This window comes from Ranitomeya variabilis, chromosome 8 (assembly GCF_051348905.1).
Source record: "Ranitomeya variabilis isolate aRanVar5 chromosome 8, aRanVar5.hap1, whole genome shotgun sequence".
Lineage (NCBI taxonomy): Eukaryota > Metazoa > Chordata > Amphibia > Anura > Dendrobatidae > Ranitomeya > Ranitomeya variabilis.
This window is the reverse complement of record NC_135239.1, coordinates 213,660,178-213,679,544: the sequence shown is the minus strand read 5'-3', so window position 1 is coordinate 213,679,544 and position 19,367 is coordinate 213,660,178. Positions and strand designations below refer to the sequence as shown.

Here is a 19,367-nt window from a genome sequence, read left to right as displayed (position 1 = left end):
AGGGGCAGTATTATAGTAGTTATATTCTTGTACATAGGAGCAGTATTATAGTACTTATATTCTTGTACATAGGGGCAGTATTATAGTAGTTATATTCTTGTACATAGGGGGCAGTATTATAGTAGTTATATTCTTGTACATAGGAGCAGTATTATAGTAGTTATATTGTACATAGGAGCAGTATTATAGTAGTTATATTCTTGTACATAGGGGCAGTATTATAGTAGTTATATTCTTGTACATAGGAGGCAGCATTATAGTAGTTATATTCTTGTACATAGGTGCAGTATTATAGTAGATATATTCTTGTACATAGGGGCAGTATTATAGTAGTTATAATTCTTGTACATAGGTGCAGTATTATAGTAGATATATTCTTGTACATAGGGGGCAGTATTATAGTAGTTATATTGTACATAGGAGCAGTATTATAGTAGTTATATTCTTGTACATAGGGGCAGTATTATAGTAGATATATTCTTGTACATAGGGGCAGTATTATAGTAGTTATATTCTTGTACATAGGAGCAGTATTATAGTAGTTATATTCTTGTACATAGGGGCAGTATTATAGTAGATATATTCTTGTACATAGGGGCAGTATTATAGTAGATATATTCTTGTACATAGAGGCAGCATTATAGTAGTTATATTCTTGTACATAGGTGCAGTATTATAGTAGATATATTCTTGTACATAGGGGCAGTATTATAGTAGTTATATTCTTGTACATAGGTGCAGTATTATAGTAGATATATTCTTGTACATAGGGGGCAGTATTATAGTAGTTATATTGTACATAGGAGCAGTATTATAGTAGTTATATTCTTGTACATAGGGGCAGTATTATAGTAGATATATTCTTGTACATAGGGGCAGTATTATAGTAGTTATATTCTTGTACATAGGAGCAGTATTATAGTAGTTATATTGTACATAGGAGCAGTATTATAGTAGATATATTCTTGTACATAGAGGCAGCATTATAGTAGTTATATTGTACATAGGAGCAGTATTATAGTAGTTATATTCTTGTACATAGGGGCAGTATTATAGTAGATATATTCTTGTACATAGGGGCAGTATTATAGTAGTTATATTCTTGTACATAGGAGCAGTATTATAGTAGTTATATTCTTGTACATAGGGGCAGTATTATAGTAGATATATTCTTGTACATAGAGGCAGCATTATAGTAGTTATATTCTTGTACATAGGTGCAGTATTATAGTAGATATATTCTTGTACATAGGGGCAGTATTATAGTAGTTATATTCTTGTACATAGGTGCAGTATTATAGTAGATATATTCTTGTACATAGGGGGCAGTATTATAGTAGTTATATTGTACATAGGAGCAGTATTATAGTAGTTATATTCTTGTACATAGGGGCAGTATTATAGTAGATATATTCTTGTACATAGGGGCAGTATTACTTTAATACTTGGCAATGACCTCTCCTCATTGATGGATAAATGAGCAGTACATTTTACAAATATTTTTATATAGAAACATCACATATTTGATGATTTGTAGTTTCTGATTGTGATACATTTTTTCTGGTGGACTTAGGTCTCTGTATGGATTTCCCTTTTTACTGCACAAAAAATTTTTTAGGAAATCTACAAATAAATGATGTGACGCACAGAGCAGCGAGTGAGCAGGAGACAGGAGATCATTATCAGATACAGAAGATACATTATCATCCTCGGGATGCAGCGGGTCATTAATAAAATATGACAGGTCATTCCAGCAGGACCATTATGGCTGCCATCACCTATAGCTGACAGGTCATTGTCAGAGAGAAATAGTGCGTTCTGCTCTTATACAGGTGACAGCTGCTTTATTGTCACACGGAGGACGGTACCGATTACATTTACTTGCCCCTGACAGGCCATTGTCTCAGGAAGGGCAGAGATCATTCATATTACATATCAGTTCAGAGTCGGAAAATGGCGGATGTGGGAGAAGTTTATTGATGTGAGCTCAGTGATGGAACATCGTCCCAGGGCATCAATGCAAAAATCTGTAACGTCGCCTTAGTGCTAAAATTATTTAGTAGGGGTTTCCTGCGGACCTCCGTGTGCAACTACTTCAGCTGGACACTCCTGTCCCAAAGCGATGTACAGTCATGGTTGGACACTGTACTAATGGAAAAAGATGAATACATTTTCAAAAATTGTTTTATGGAATCCCCTTCCCTCTCCCCTGAAAATAAATGCCAGAACCTAAAAATTATATTAAGCAAAATGAGTCAGAAATTGCACCAAAAGTAGATTGCACCGTATGCCCCAAACGTAGCCTTCACTGTAGATATATCTCCTATTAAAGGTCTGAAAGAAAATGGATAAGAGGAGACGTAAAATGCACTGAAATGATAAATTTAGTGATTGGGTGCAAAAGCACTAGTCTAATATTAGCCATGAGGAAGAATAAAGGGTGCAGGAAATTGGGCCGAATTTGTCAAATTGCTTGTGCCATTTTGATACTTTTTAATAATGAGCATCACTTTTGGGGAAATTGGAAATAAATACATCCTACTGCAAAGATACAGTTTACTCCGTGCACATATATTATCCTGTGTGATGAAGATTATTGTATCATAAATCACTGTTTTAATAAAACTGTAAAAAAATACAACTTATGCAATCATCCATTAAATTCAGGGCACAGTGACCTTCCATCTGTCGTTTGCTCCCAGTAATGACCATGAGTTATTAGTAAAGCAGAAGTTAATGTAACATTTTATTACAGATTGTACAAATAGAAACTGGCTGCTAATTATGACGGAGAATTTTCAGATTTTAGATTCAGTTTATTTATCAGTTCAATCACAATCATTCCAGAAAGATTATTGTATTAAAACAATTTTGTTATTAATTTCCTTAATTATTACAAAAATGAATACGTGAATCAAAATGCAAGATAGCTAATTTAAAGAATGAAAATAATAATTACATTGACTATTATTAATATTTCAAGTTCTATCTACGATTTTCCGATAAAAGACAGATGTTTTTTCCATGTGTTCCTGTTATTTACATTTTGATTCTTTTTGTAACATGAATGTATCTGTTATTAGTAAATAATGATGTTGGAATGTTTCTGATGAGATCTGCGCAGTTCGCATCTTCGTCTCCATTATTTTGGGGGCAGAGGAGCCGGTGACTGATCGCTCCCCCCCAGGACCAGGCACAGGGGAGCGGGTTACATGTTGCGCTGCAGGACGTTGTGTGTCAATAGCGCTGCTTATGTCTTGGGCCTCATTATTGCTGGGGATCCGTGAGTCAGACAGGCCGGGGCTGGACTCTATAGGACTTCAGGGATGTCAGACTTCAGAAATTTCTGCAGAAAATCCCCTGAGTAGAAAATGAGCCGCTGAGTTTGTGCCGGACCCGCCGTGTTACTATGGAAACCGCATTATCCGCGCAACTATTAGGATGGAATTCCCTGGACCGCTCCGAGGACAGGAATAAGGAAGCCAAGAAAATGGACAATAAAGAGAGGGCTGCACACAGCGGAACAACCTGCTATTATCTGTCCTCATGAATTATTCAACGGGTGTAAGAGCTCGATCCAAAGGGCGGAAGGATAAATGGTCAGAAACCGACATCACACGGACTGCGGAAAATCACCTGGCGGGGGGGACGGGGCATCATCATGCGGATTGTCCCCTGTCAGACTCTCCTGAAACACTCTGTGCTGCGCGGAACCTGCTCCTTTACTGCATAAAGGATGTAGAATTCCTGTAGAATGTCAGCCCCCGAGGGCAGGGTCCTTACCCCTCTGTGTCAGTCTGTCATTGTTAGTTTTTTTACTGTGATATCTGTAATTTGTATGTACAGACCATGGAATCAATGGTGCTATATAAATAATAATAATAATAATAATGGGCCCCACATAAATCACATACAAGTTCTCCGCTCTGGAGAGGCCGCAGCTTGGAGGATAATTCCGTCATAGCTTCTCCTGTGATTGTAATTTCTGTAGGAATCTTTGGGCCTCGTACACATTGATACAATGAAGCTTTTCTTAGAATTCAATAAATCAATTTTCAATCACGATTCAGCCAATGACCAATAATTACCGATCTCCTGACGGCGACTCCTAAACTGCTGACTGGTTAATCCGCTCACAGATTTCATTATTGATCCCGTCAGCTAATCAGCCAATTACAGGCAGGGAATCCGGACTCCAATAACAAACCCCTTATCAATGCCCTGGTGATAATAGCAGCAATCAATCACCGGCTGAAGGCCCCGTCTCACATAGCGAGATCGCTAGCGAGATCGCTGCTGAGTCACAATTTTTGTGACGCAACAGCGACCTCAGTAGCGATCTCGCTATGTGTGACACGTACCAGCGATCAGGCCCCTGCTGCGAGATCGCTGGTCGTGTCGGAATGGCCTGGACCTTTTTTTGGTCGTTGAGGCCCCGCTGACATCGCTGAATCGGTGTGTGTGACACCGATCCAGCGATGTCTTCACTGGTAACCAGGGTAAACATCGGGTTACTAAGCGCAGGGCCGCGCTTAGTAACCCGATGTTTACCCTGGTTACCAGCGTAAATGTAAAAAAAACAAACAGTACATACTCGCCTTCTGATGTCCGTCAGGTCCCTTGCCGTCTGCTTCCTGCTCTCACTGACTGCCGGCCGTACAGTGAGAAGTGAGAGCACAGCAGTGACGTCACCGCTGCGCTCTGCTCTCACTGTACGGCGGCTCAGTCAGAGCAGGAAGCAGACGGCAAGGGACCTGGACACCGAAAGGCGAGTATGTAGTGTTTGTTTTTTTTGGTAACCAGGGTAAACATCGGGTTACTAAGCGCGGCCCTGCGCTTAGTAACCCGATGTTTACCCTGGTTACCCGGGTGCTGCAGGGGGACTTCGGCATCGTTGAAGACAGTTTCAACGATGCCGAAGTCGTTCCCCTGATCGTTGGTCGCTGGAGAGAGCGGTCTGTGTGACAGCTCCCCAGCGACCACACAGCGACTTACCAACGATCACGGCCAGGTCATATCGCTGGTCGTGATCGTTGGTAAATCGCTAAGTGAGACGGGGCCTTAAGAAACAATGTAACGAGCCAGAAAACGAAGAGATTCTGATCACTAGTGCGACAGAAAGGGCAGAGCCAAGATCCCTGCTGGTGGGTGTCACTGTTTAATTCTGCGCTTCCCCTTTAAATGTATAAATGACTCTAATTGTATATGAAACAGTAACACGTCAGTAAATTGTCCTCTTTGTGTATTCATCCCTTCCCTCTTACTCAGTTTTTGTATTTCACACACAAAAAAAGCTGCAAATATTCATCTGATCTGGGGAAAAGGAGCTGACAACTCCTTGTCCCAAAATAGTAATCGGAGGTCGATGTTTGTTGTCAGACAATAGAAAAAAATCTTTTTTCTCTTTTTTTTTTACATCCACATGTTGACAGGTTTATGTAACTTTACTGACAGCTGAGGGTTTGTTATATTGTATAAAAGTGAGCAGCAAAGTAAATCTGCCTCCTGTCACAGGACGGTCATCAGAGGCAGCGACTGGAATCAGTGTCTGTGCCATTACGTGGAGATATATCTGCGCCCCTCTACAACAGCACTGCATTAGACTGATACATTGTAACAACACCCCACCTGTGTGAGCAATATCAGGATAGGATAAATATCTTCTTACAGCAAAGATTTTGTAAATAGCATGGAAAGTGGTCACAAACTAGCTACAATGTTTCATTCAAGGATGGTAACAACTACTGTTGCTTACTCCGCCCCTGCTTTGTCACTTGCCCCACCCCCGAGGAGTAGTACAATGATTTACAAGGAGTAAATCCACTTTTAACATTTATTCATTTGTTCCTTTGCTTTCCAGATTGGGAATATAGTGATTGATATTTGTATCTTTCTTTTTTTTTTACTATATTCTTCCAATTACAGCCCAATCCATTCAGTGAGCGGAGATCTCCTTCAAGAATCACAAGGAGGATGTTGGACAATGTAACAATTAATGATGAAATGTGTTGCTCCTTCTTACCGGGATCTTCAGGAAGCGAATATCAAAGCTTGTCTTGGTTGATTTTAATCAGATTTGAAGCGCAGGCTGCATGTCAGTGGCTTATATTGTAAATGCTCATTGATTCATAGCTTTGAGGCGGTCGTCGTTCCTCTGTCTCACTCTTCTTTGTATCTCTCTAATAATCTGCCCGGAGCTGCAGAATTTCTTGCACCAGTTTTGCTCATTAATACTTTAAACGCTGTTCTGGGACATAAGAGGCTTCAATCTGCAGACGGAAAATGTGCAAAATATAAAATCTGAACATCCGAGGTTCAAAGTCAAATCAAATGAGAAAAAAAATAATAAATTAAATAATCAAAATAAAATTAAATAATAAAATAAATAAAATTAAAATAAAAATAATAAACATTAAGTAAAATAACAATAAAGAAGTAATAGTATAAAATAAGACAAAATGATAAAAATAAATAATAACATTAGTTATATTTTAAATAAATAATGAAGTAATATGATAAAATAAGTAAAGTGAAATAAAAAATAAAATAAGTAAAATTAAAATACAAAAAAAAAATGAATATAGAATATAAATAATTACATAACAAGAAAAAGAAATAATATAAAATAAGTGATACAAAATAAGAAAAAATAAATAAGTAAAATAAAAATATGTAAAACTAAATATTAAATATAAAATGCAAATAATAAGTAAAATAATTATTATAAAATAAGTAAAGCAAAAAGGTAACATACATAAAATTAAAATACATAAATAACACTATGTAACAAATTTTTATTTAATTTTTGTTCCTGGGTCCAAAGTGTATTTTCCTAACCCATTACGCCTAAAAGAAATAGAAAATAGTTGTTGTTCCACAAAAACTTTGCTTCTGTAGGATCATTATCTCAGTAAATTAGAATAATTAACAATAAACACCTGTAAAGGCTCCTAAGTTACATAGTTACATAGTTATTAAGGTTGAAGGAAGACTTTAAGTCCATCTAGTTCAACCCATAGCCTAACCTAACATGCCCTAACATGTTGATCCAGAGGAAGGCAAAAAAAACCCATGTGGCAAAGAGTAACTCCATCATGGGGAAAAAAATTCCTTCCCGACTCCACATACGGCAATCAGACTAGTTCCCTGGATCAACGCCTTATCAAGGAATCTAGTGTATATACCCTGTAACATTATACTTTTCCAGAAAGGTATCCAGTCCCCTCTTAAATTTAATTAATGAATCACTCATTACAACATCATACGGCAGAGAGTTCTATAGTCTCACTGCTCTTACAGTAAAGAACCCGCGTCTGTTATTATGCTTAAACCTTCTTTCCTCCAGACGTAGAGGATGCCCCCTTGTCCCTGTCTCAGGTCTATGATTAAAAAGATCATCAGAAAGGTCTTTGTACTGTCCCCTCATATATTTATACATTAACATAAGATCACCCCTTAGTCTTCGTTTTTCCAAACTAAATAGCCCCAAGTGTAATAACCTATCTTGGTATTGCAGACCCCCCAGTCCTCTAATAACCTTGGTCGCTCTTCTCTGCACCCGCTCCAGTTCAGCTATGTCTTTCTTATACACCGGAGACCAGAACTGTGCACAGTATTCTAAGTGTGGTCGCACTAGTGACTTGTATAGAGGTAAAATTATGTTCTCCTCATGAGCATCTATGCCTCTTTTACTGCATCCCATTATTTTATTTGCCTTTGTAGCAGCTGCCTGACACTGGCCACTGAATATTAGTTTGTCATCCACCCATACACCCAGGTCTTTTTCATTGACGGTTTTGCCCAGAGTTTTAGAATTAAGCACATAGTTATACATCATTACTTCTACCCAAGTGCATGACCTTACATTTATCCCCATTAAAGCTCATTTGCCATTTATCAGCCCAAGCTTCTAGTTTACATAAATCAGCCTGTAATATAAAATTGTCCTCCCCTGTATTGATTACCCTGCAGAGTTTAGTGTCATCTGCAAATATTGAAATTCTACTCTGAATGCCCCCTACAAGGTCATTAATAAATATGTTAAAAAGAAGAGGGCCCAATACTGACCCTTGTGGTACCCCACTACTAACCGTGACCCAGTCCGAGTGTGCTCCATTAATAACCACCCTAAGTGTTTATAAAGGTCCCTTAGTCTGTTTCAGTAGCTCCACAATCACGGGGAAGACTGCTGACCTGACAGATGTCCAGAAGGCGTCACTGACACACTCCACAAGGAGGGGAAGCCACAAAAGGTCATTGCTAAAGAAGCCGGCTGTTCACACAGTGCTGTATCCAAGCAGATTACTGGAAAGTGGAAGGAAAAAGTGTGGTAGGAGAAGGTGCACAAGCAACCGGGAGAACCGCAGCCTGGAAAGGATGGTTAGGAAAAGGCCATTGAAGCTGGCTAGATCGCTGGATCTGGCTCGCTCTGAAGCTGGCTGGATCACAGGATCTGGCTCGCTCTGAAGCTGGCTGGATCACAGGATCTGGCTCGCTCTGAAGCTGGCTGGATCACAGGATCTGGCCGGACTCAGCGCCCCTGCGCTGCTCCCATTTTGCAAACACACAGCTTTCTGCACTAGCTGCATTGAAGAGAGCACTTTTCAGGCCGACGGCTCAGCCATGATATTGGCCCAGGCCGTCAATCTGCAGGAGCGCAAACAGGAAGCCGGACGGCAGGAGAGCTGCAGGGTTCTGGAGATGAGAACTGGAGACAAGTCCTCTAGGGCTCATTCACATGAGTATAATGGGTCCACGTGCTGCTGGACATCTGTGCCATGAACCGCACACAGATCACACGGATCCAGGGCACATGGTCAGTATTCAGCACAGACCAAGGCCGCGCATGGAAGGAATCTCGGCATGCATTACTGTGATCCATTTTACAGAGCAGAATAAAGCATGCAATGAATAATGGATGCAACACAAGGAGCCGGTCACGGCCACATTATGCAGATGGGACTCGTCTGCTCCATTTCTCCATGCGGCTGTAAAATGCTCAGAGCAGACAGATTTGGATATATTGTAGCAAATCACAGTCCTGATACTGTCATTGAAGTGGATTCCAACCCATATACCGTCACTGAAGTGGATCCCAGCCCATGTACTGTCAGTGAAGTGGATTCCAGCCCATGTACCGTCAGTGAAGTGGATCTCAGGCCATATACTGTCAGTGAAGTGGATCTCAGCCCATATACTGTCAGTGGAGTGGTGTTATGGTTCTCAATGGCAAGAGAACATCGCCCAGCAAACATAAGTACTAGCTCTTGGAAGGATGGAAACTAAACTGACCATGAACTAAACCTGCCGCACAACTAACAGTAGCCGGGTAGCGTTGCCTACGTTTTTATCCCTAGACGCCCAGCGCCGGCCAGAGGACTAACTAATCCTGGCAGAGGAAAATATAGTCCTGGCTCACCTCTAGAGAAATTTCCCCGATAGGCAGACAGAGGCCCCCACATATATTGGCGGTGATTTTAGGTGAAATGACAAACGTAGTATGAAAATAGGTTTAGCAAAATTGAGGTCCGCTTACTAGATAGCAGGAAGACAGAAAGGGCACTTTCATGGTCAGCTGAAAACCCTATCAAAATACCATCCTGAAATTACTTTAAGACTCTAGTATTAACTCATAACATCAGAGTGGCAATTTCAGATCACAAGAGCTTTCCAGACACAGAAACGAAACTACAGCTGTGAACTGGAACAAAATGCAAAAACAAACGAGGACTAAAGTCCAACTTAGCTGGGAGTTGTCTAGCAGCAGGAACATGCACAGAAAGGCTTCTGATTACAATGTTGACCGGCATGGAAGTGACAGAGGAGCAAGGTTAAATAGCGACTCCCACATCCTGATGGAAACAGGTGAACAGAGGGGATGATGCACACCAGTTCAATTCCACCAGTGGCCACCGGGGGAGCCCAAAATCCAATTTCACAACAGTACCCCCCCCTCAAGGAGGGGGCACCGAACCCTCACCAGAACCACCAGGGCGATCAGGATGAGCCCTATGAAAGGCACGGACCAGATCGGAGGCATGAACATCAGAGGCAGTCACCCAAGAATTATCCTCCTGACCGTATCCCTTCCATTTGACCAGATACTGGAGTTTCCGTCTGGAAACACGGGAGTCCAAGATTTTTTCCACAACGTACTCCAACTCGCCCTCAACCAACACCGGAGCAGGAGGCTCAACGGAAGGTACAACCGGTACCTCATACCTGCGCAACAATGACCGATGAAAAACATTATGAATAGAAAAAGATGCAGGGAGGTCCAAACGGAAGGACACAGGGTTAAGAATCTCCAATATCTTGTACGGGCCGATGAACCGAGGCTTAAACTTAGGAGAAGAAACCCTCATAGGGACAAAACGAGAAGACAACCACACCAAGTCCCCAACACAAAGCCGAGGACCAACCCGACGCCGGCGGTTGGCAAAAAGCTGAGTCTTCTCCTGGGACAACTTCAAATTGTCCACTACCTGCCCCCAAATCTGACGCAACCTCTCCACCACAGCATCCACTCCAGGACAATCCGAAGATTCCACCTGACCAGAAGAAAATCGAGGATGAAACCCCGAATTACAGAAAAAAGGAGACACCAAGGTGGCAGAGCTGGCCCGATTATTGAGGGCAAACTCCGCTAAAGGCAAAAAAGCAACCCAATCATCCTGATCTGCAGACACAAAACACCTCAAATATGTCTCCAAGGTCTGATTCGTCCGCTCGGTCTGGCCATTTGTCTGAGGATGGAAAGCAGACGAGAAAGACAAATCTATGCCCATCCTAGCACAGAATGCTCGCCAAAATCTAGACACGAATTGGGTTCCTCTGTCAGAAATGATATTCTCCGGAATACCATGCAAACGGACCACATTTTGAAAAAACAGAGGAACCAACTCGGAAGAAGAAGGCAACTTAGGCAGGGGAACCAAATGGACCATCTTAGAGAAACGGTCACACACCACCCAGATGACAGACATCTTCTGAGAAACAGGAAGATCCGAAATAAAATCCATCGAGATGTGCGTCCAGGGCCTCTTCGGGATAGGCAAGGGCAACAACAATCCACTAGCCCGAGAACAACAAGGCTTGGCCCGAGCACAAACGTCACAAGACTGCACAAAGCCTCGCACATCTCGAGACAGGGAAGGCCACCAGAAGGACCTTGCCACCAAATCCCTGGTACCAAAGATTCCAGGATGACCTGTCAACGCAGAAGAATGAACCTCAGAAATGACTTTACTGGTCCAATCATCAGGAACAAACAGTCTACCAGGTGGGCAACGATCAGGTCTATCCGCCTGAAACTCCTGCAAGGCCCGCCGCAGGTCTGGAGAAACGGCAGACAATATCACTCCATCCTTAAGGATACCTGTAGGTTCAGAGTTACCAGGGGAGTCAGGCTCAAAACTCCTAGAAAGGGCATCCGCCTTAACATTCTTAGAACCCGGCAGGTAGGACACCACAAAATTAAACCGAGAGAAAAACAACGACCAGCGCGCCTGTCTAGGATTCAGGCGTCTGGCGGACTCAAGATAAATTAGATTTTTGTGGTCAGTCAATACCACCACCTGATGTCTAGCCCCCTCAAGCCAATGACGCCACTCCTCAAAAGCCCACTTCATGGCCAAAAGCTCCCGATTCCCAACATCATAATTCCGCTCGGCGGGCGAAAATTTACGCGAGAAAAAGGCACAAGGTCTCATCACGGAACAATCGGAACTTCTCTGCGACAAAACTGCCCCAGCTCCGATTTCAGAAGCGTCGACCTCAACCTGAAAAGGAAGAGCAACATCAGGCTGACGCAACACAGGGGCGGAAGAAAAGCGGCGCTTAAGCTCCCGAAAGGCCTCCACAGCAGCAGGGGACCAATCAGCAACATCAGCACCCTTCTTAGTCAAATCAGTCAATGGTTTAACAACATCAGAAAAACCAGCAATAAATCGACGATAAAAGTTAGCAAAGCCCAAAAATTTCTGAAGACTCTTAAGAGAAGAAGGTTGCGTCCAATCACAAATAGCCTGAACCTTGACAGGATCCATCTCGATGGAAGAGGGGGAAAAAATATATCCCAAAAAGGAAATCTTTTGAACCCCAAAAACGCACTTAGAACCCTTCACACACAAGGAATTAGACCGCAAAACCTGAAAAACCCTCCTGACCTGCTGGACATGAGAGTCCCAGTCATCCGAAAAAATCAAAATATCATCCAGATACACAATCATAAATTTATCCAAATAATCACGGAAAATGTCATGCATAAAGGACTGAAAGACTGAAGGGGCATTTGAAAGACCAAAAGGCATCACCAAATACTCAAAGTGGCCCTCGGGCGTATTAAATGCGGTTTTCCACTCATCCCCCTGCTTAATTCGCACCAAATTATACGCCCCACGGAGATCTATCTTAGAGAACCACTTGGCCCCCTTTATGCGAGCAAACAAATCAGTCAGCAGTGGCAACGGATATTGATATTTAACCGTGATTTTATTCAAAAGCCGATAATCAATACACGGTCTCAAAGAGCCATCTTTCTTAGCCACAAAGAAAAAACCGGCTCCTAAGGGAGATGACGAAGGACGAATATGTCCCTTTTCCAAGGACTCCTTTATATATTCTCGCATAGCAGCATGTTCAGGCACAGACAGATTAAATAAACGACCCTTAGGGTATTTACTACCCGGAATCAAATCTATGGCACAATCGCACTCCCGGTGCGGAGGTAATGAACCAAGCTTAGGTTCTTCAAAAACGTCACGATATTCAGTCAAGAATTCAGGAATCTCAGAGGGAATAGATGATGAAATGGAAACCACAGGTACGTCCCCATGCGTCCCCTTACATCCCCAGCTTAACACAGACATAGCTTTCCAGTCGAGGACTGGGTTATGAGATTGCAGCCATGGCAATCCAAGCACCAACACATCATGTAGGTTATACAGCACAAGAAAGCGAATAATCTCCTGATGATCCGGATTAATCCGCATAGTTACTTGTGTCCAGTATTGTGGTTTATTACTAGCCAATGGGGTGGAGTCAATCCCCTTCAGGGGTATAGGAGTTTCAAGAGGCTCCAAATCATACCCACAGCGTTTGGCAAAGGACCAATCCATAAGACTCAAAGCGGCGCCAGAGTCGACATAGGCATCCGCGGTAATAGATGATAAAGAACAAATCAGGGTCACAGATAGAATAAACTTAGACTGTAAAGTGCCAATTGAAACAGACTTATCAAGCTTCTTAGTACGCTTAGAGCATGCTGATATAACATGAGTTGAATCACCGCAATAGAAGCACAACCCATTTTTTCGTCTTAAATTCTGCCGTTCACTTCTGGACAGAATTCTATCACATTGCATATTCTCTGGCGTCTTCTCAGTAGACACCGCCAAATGGTGCACAGGTTTGCGCTCCCGCAGACGCCTATCGATCTGGATAGCCATTGTCATGGACTCATTCAGACCCGCAGGCACAGGGAACCCCACCATAACATCCTTAATGGCATCAGAGAGACCCTCTCTGAAATTCGCCGCCAGGGCGCACTCATTCCACTGAGTAAGCACAGCCCATTTACGGAATTTCTGGCAGTATATTTCAGCTTCGTCTTGCCCCTGAGATAGGGACATCAAGGCCTTTTCCGCCTGAAGCTCTAACTGAGGTTCCTCATAAAGCAACCCCAAGGCCAGAAAAAACGCATCCACATTGAGCAACGCAGGATCCCCTGGAGCCAATGCAAAAGCCCAATCCTGAGGGTCGCCCCGGAGCAAGGAAATCACAATCCTGACCTGCTGAGCAGGATCTCCAGCAGAGCGAGATTTCAGGGACAAAAACAACTTGCAATTATTTTTGAAATTTTGAAAGCAAGATCTATTCCCCGAGAAAAATTCAGGCAAAGGAATTCTAGGTTCAGATATAGGAACATGAACAACAAAATCTTGTAAATTTTGAACTTTCGTGGTGAGATTATTCAAACCTGCAGCTAAACTCTGAATATCCATTTTAAACAGGTGAACACAGAGCCATTCCAGGATTAGAAGGAGAGAGAGAGAGAGAAAGGCTGCAATATAGGCAGACTTGCAAGAGATTCAATTACAAGCACACTCAGAACTGAAGGGAAGGGAAAAAAAAAATCTTCAGCAGACTTCTCTTTTCTCTCCTTTCTCTGTCCATTAATTTAACCCTTTTTGGGCCGGTCAAACTGTTATGGTTCTCAATGGCAAGAGAACATCGCCCAGCAAACATAAGTACTAGCTCTTGGAAGGATGGAAACTAAACTGACCATGAACTAAACCTGCCGCACAACTAACAGTAGCCGGGTAGCGTTGCCTACGTTTTTATCCCTAGACGCCCAGCGCCGGCCGGAGGACTAACTAATCCTGGCAGAGGAAAATATAGTCCTGGCTCACCTCTAGAGAAATTTCCCCGATAGGCAGACAGAGGCCCCCACATATATTGGCGGTGATTTTAGGTGAAATGACAAACGTAGTATGAAAATAGGTTTAGCAAAATTGAGGTCCGCTTACTAGATAGCAGGAAGACAGAAAGGGCACTTTCATGGTCAGCTGAAAACCCTATCAAAATACCATCCTGAAATTACTTTAAGACTCTAGTATTAACTCATAACATCAGAGTGGCAATTTCAGATCACAAGAGCTTTCCAGACACAGAAACGAAACTACAGCTGTGAACTGGAACAAAATGCAAAAACAAACGAGGACTAAAGTCCAACTTAGCTGGGAGTTGTCTAGCAGCAGGAACATGCACAGAAAGGCTTCTGATTACAATGTTGACCGGCATGGAAGTGACAGAGGAGCAAGGTTAAATAGCGACTCCCACATCCTGATGGAAACAGGTGAACAGAGGGGATGATGCACACCAGTTCAATTCCACCAGTGGCCACCGGGGGAGCCCAAAATCCAATTTCACAACAGAGTGGATCCCAGCTTGTATACTGTCAGTGAAGTGGATCCCAGCCCACATACTGTCAGTTACGTGGATCCCTGCCCATATACTGTCAGTTACGTGGATCCCAGCCCATATACTGTCAGTTACGTGGATCCCAGCCCATATACTGTCAGTTACGTGGATCCCTGCCCATATACTGTCAGTGAAGTGGATCCCAGCCCATATACTGTCAGTTACGTGGATCCCTGCCCATATACTGTCAGTGAAGTGGATCCCAGCCCATATACTGTCAGTGAAGTGGATCCCAGCCCATATACTGTCAGTGAAGTGGATCCCAGCCCATATACTGTCAGTGAAGTGTATCCCAGCCTATATACTGTCAGTGAAGTGGATCCCAGCCCATATACTGTCAGTGGAGTGGATCCCAGCCTATATACTGTCAGTGAAGTGGATCCCAGCCCATATACTGTCAGTGGAGTGGATCCCAGCTTGTATACTGTCATTAAAGTTTATTAAAACCCATATACTGTCAGTGACGTGGATCCCAGCCCATATAATGTCAGTGAAGTGGATCCCAGCCCATATACTGTCAGTGAAGTGGATCCCAGCCCGTATACTGTCAGTGAAGTGGATCCCAGCCCGTATACTGTCAGTGAAGTGGATCCCAGCCCATATACTGTCAGTGAAGTGGATCTCAGCCCATATACTGTCAGTGAAGTGGATCCCAGCCCATATACTGTCAGTGAAGTGGATCCCAGCCCATATACTGTCAGTGAAGTGGATCCCAGCCCATATACTGTCAGTGAAGTGGATCCCAGCCCATATACTGTCAGTGAAGTGGATCCCAGCCTATATACCATAAGTGTAGTGGATCTCAGCCCATATATTGTCAGTGGAGTGAATCCCAGCTTGTATACTGTCATTAAAATTTATTCCAACCCATATACTGTCAGTGAAGTGGATCCCAGCCCATATACTGTCAGTGAAGTGGATCCCAGCCCATATACTGTCAGTGAAGTGGATCCCAGCCCATATACTGTCAGTGAAGTGGATCCCTGCCGATATACTGTCAGTGAAGTGGATCCCTGCCCATATACTGTCAGTGAAGTGGATCCCTGCCGATATACTGTCAGTGAAGTGGATCCCTGCCCATATACTGTCAGTGAAGTGGATCCCAGCCCGTATACTGTCAGTGAAGTGGATCTCAGCCCATATACTGTCAGTGAAGTGGATCCCAGCCCATATACTGTCAGTGAAGTGGATCCCAGCCTATATACCATAAGTGTAGTGGATCTCAGCCCATATATTGTCAGTGGAGTGAATCCCAGCTTGTATACGGTCATTAAAATTTATTCCAACCCATATACTGTCAGTGAAGTGGATCCCTGCCCATATACTGTCAGTGAAGTGGATCCCTGCCAATATACTGTCAGTGAAGTGGATCCCTGCCCATATACTGTCAGTGAAGTGGATCCCTGCCGATATACTGTCAGTGAAGTGGATCCCGGCCCATATACCATTAACACAAGGTAACGTTTTGGGCGCTCGGCCAGTTGCGTAGCACTTATTGTACGACATCACTGCTCAAACACTGATGACATCATTAGTTCCCACCTGAAGGAGCCGGATAGAGGAGCGTCGCAGGGTAGAGATTTCTACACTTCACGCATTTTTATGATTATTTGTCCATAGGGGGCGCTGTTCTCTGATTACAGCATAAACAAGGAAGAAAAAGACTAGACCAATAACGGTATGCACACCCATAAAATATACAAAATATCAAAAACTTTTATTACACCTCAAAAAGGACAAGTACACAGTAAAACCATTTAAAAAGGCCTGGATACAGAACCATAGGCCGCCACCCCTGAATACATGTTACAAAAAAATGATAACACACATGGATAAAGTGCTTAATATTAAATATATACAATGTCTCTTGTTTATGCAGATAGTATTTCAAATCACAAAATAATACATGCCACAACCAATGAACATACACTGACCAGTAATCAGTTTGCTGAGATTCTATAGACAGAACATATCAGTATAGAGTTTTAAATGAGCATGCTCACTGTCCTGTTCAATGTGAAGAATATAAAGGCATAAAGTGTTAAATGGGCACGCTCTTTGCCCAGAATAGTGATCACAGAATAATAATACATGCCACAGCTAATGGTGATACACTGACCAGTCATCGATTTACTGAGACTCTATAGACGGAACATGAAAGTATAAAGTTTTGAATGAGCGTGCTCACTGTCCTGTTCAATATAGATAGAATAAAGGCATGAAGTGTTAAATGAGCATGCTCTTTACCCAGTGTATTGATAGCATGAATAAGACTATCTGAGCATGGGCATAGACCATACGCCCAAGGCCTTAATCAGGCACATACCAATCACCCCCTATTAATTGAAACACGCAGAGAGAGATCTATCACAAGTCTGGCACAATAGCCTGCATGGAATTGAATGAAAAAAGGGAGAAAAGGGAGAAAGGAATGTGCCAAAACATACAGCACCAATGCTAAGTAATGGTATACCATGAAGCAGGATGCCTGGAAAAAGCAGGAGACAAGCTCAGGGGTGAGGCGAGAGCCCCACGCGTATCGCTGCAAGCGCAGCTTCGTCAGGGGAAGTGAAGGAAGTACGCCTCCTCTGAGGTTAATATACAAGTATACATAATGAATAAAATACGAACTGGTGTGTAGCCCTGGAGCATCGCGTCAGTGGAAGCCACCGCATGTGTGCCATTGTGATGGTGCTGATGCACATGCAAAATGGCAACACTAGGGGGAGAAGTACACACATGCGCAGAGTCATTACAACATGGTAGGCGGCATTTACTGAAGAGCAGTTATATGAAAAAACCGTGTGCACTACTGTATATATGGTGCTAAGGTAGGTTCCCACACCTTAATACAATCAAGTAAAAACCTAGCACTCAACTTTGATGCGTTTGTGAAATTTTATTGTGTAGTACCCAACAAACGTTTCGGTCCCTCATACGGACCTTCATCAGTTACGTACTTAACCGTGGCTTGGGCATGAAGAGACATAAAAGTCTCTGGGCACATATACATGCAGCGCCGAAGCGCTGGGCTGGTGTGTATACTGTAGGAGACCGGGCGGAATGTGCCGTCATCAGACGCGGTGTCCACCGCTGGTCTCATTTACTGAAGAGCAGAGCCTGAGTGCCGGTCAATGCATACAGACAGGAGACCCTATATGTTACAAATGCATCCGGGCGCAACAAATAAACAAAATATTATATTAGAAAAAGCAGTGATGCTATATTAGCACTATGAGTAAGGCCCATACAAGCGCATACTCAGAAGGATGACACCAACGGAGGAATCAGTCACAGAGGAGCAGCCATCATAGCAGACCCAAAAGTACCCATATCCAGCAGAAAGATTAGGATGCCGTCCGGGGGAGAGTAAGGACTCTTAGAGCCCCAGAGGTATCAAACCAGATAAGGTGGAATAAACCACTACTATGTTGATAACCGAATATCCACGGAAAAGCGTGTTGTGATAATATCTCCAGATGGACTGTCAGGTCAATGGATAGTGATAGCCAAAAAAGTATATGCACAACCATTTTATCTATATAAATAGGGCTATAGTGGAGCACCCATAGAACGGGTGTCCGACCTTGTATACAGCCACAAAAACTCGCATCATAGTGCAGATACATAGCTCGCTACATAGCCCATAACAAGGAGTACAATTATTAGTATACATCCACATAACTTGATAGCAACGGGATCCATAAATATCTTAGTTCCTGGTCGGTAAGTAACACGCGCCAAATCCTATGGGTCAGTTCATGTGAGTACTTAGGTTGAACAGAATCGTGTTACACTTCACAATGGCCAAATCCATATCTGTTACAAGTCCAGACAGATCCCCGTTGATGTATGTATCCAACTTCTCTCAATCCTGCAGCCCAAATAGTGAAGAAAAAATAAATAAACAAAAAAAAAAAAAAAAATAATAATACATATATATATATATATATATATATATATATATATATATATATATATATATATATATATATATATATATATATATATATATATATATATATATATACAGTACATACATATATATATATATACACACACATATATACATATATATATATACACATACATACACATAATAAAAAGTAAAAATAAAAAATGAAAAATAGTCATAGAGCATGTGGGCCTCCATCACTGCATCGCCAATGGCCCAGTCTGTAATTCAAAGAATATGGGCACATAATTGTAAGTGTCGCTGGTATCTGCACGTTATGTGCAATCTTCATGACGATAGGAACACAAAGCTCCTCATAGCGAGGCCGTGTTCCTCCATATTCAGGTCCAAGTTCCATATAATAATGTCCAATCCCAGACTGATGAGGCTACCCAACACAATGAACAAGATGACACTCTAGGGAAACAGA

General features: G+C 42.5%; 1 long non-coding RNA gene across 2 annotated transcripts in view; it reads right to left on the bottom strand.

Annotated features, from left to right (window-relative positions):
- Positions 1-1,561: 1,561 nt before the first annotated feature.
- LOC143787809 (uncharacterized) overlaps positions 1,562-19,367 on the bottom strand; it is a 43,785-nt gene continuing 25,979 nt past the window's right edge. For both annotated transcript variants that reach the window (XR_013218475.1, XR_013218476.1), the window contains exons 3-4: positions 6,023-6,269; positions 1,562-2,148 (exon numbers count right to left, since the gene is read on the bottom strand). This is a non-coding gene — a long non-coding RNA (uncharacterized LOC143787809). The remainder of the gene's footprint in view (positions 2,149-6,022; positions 6,270-19,367) is intronic.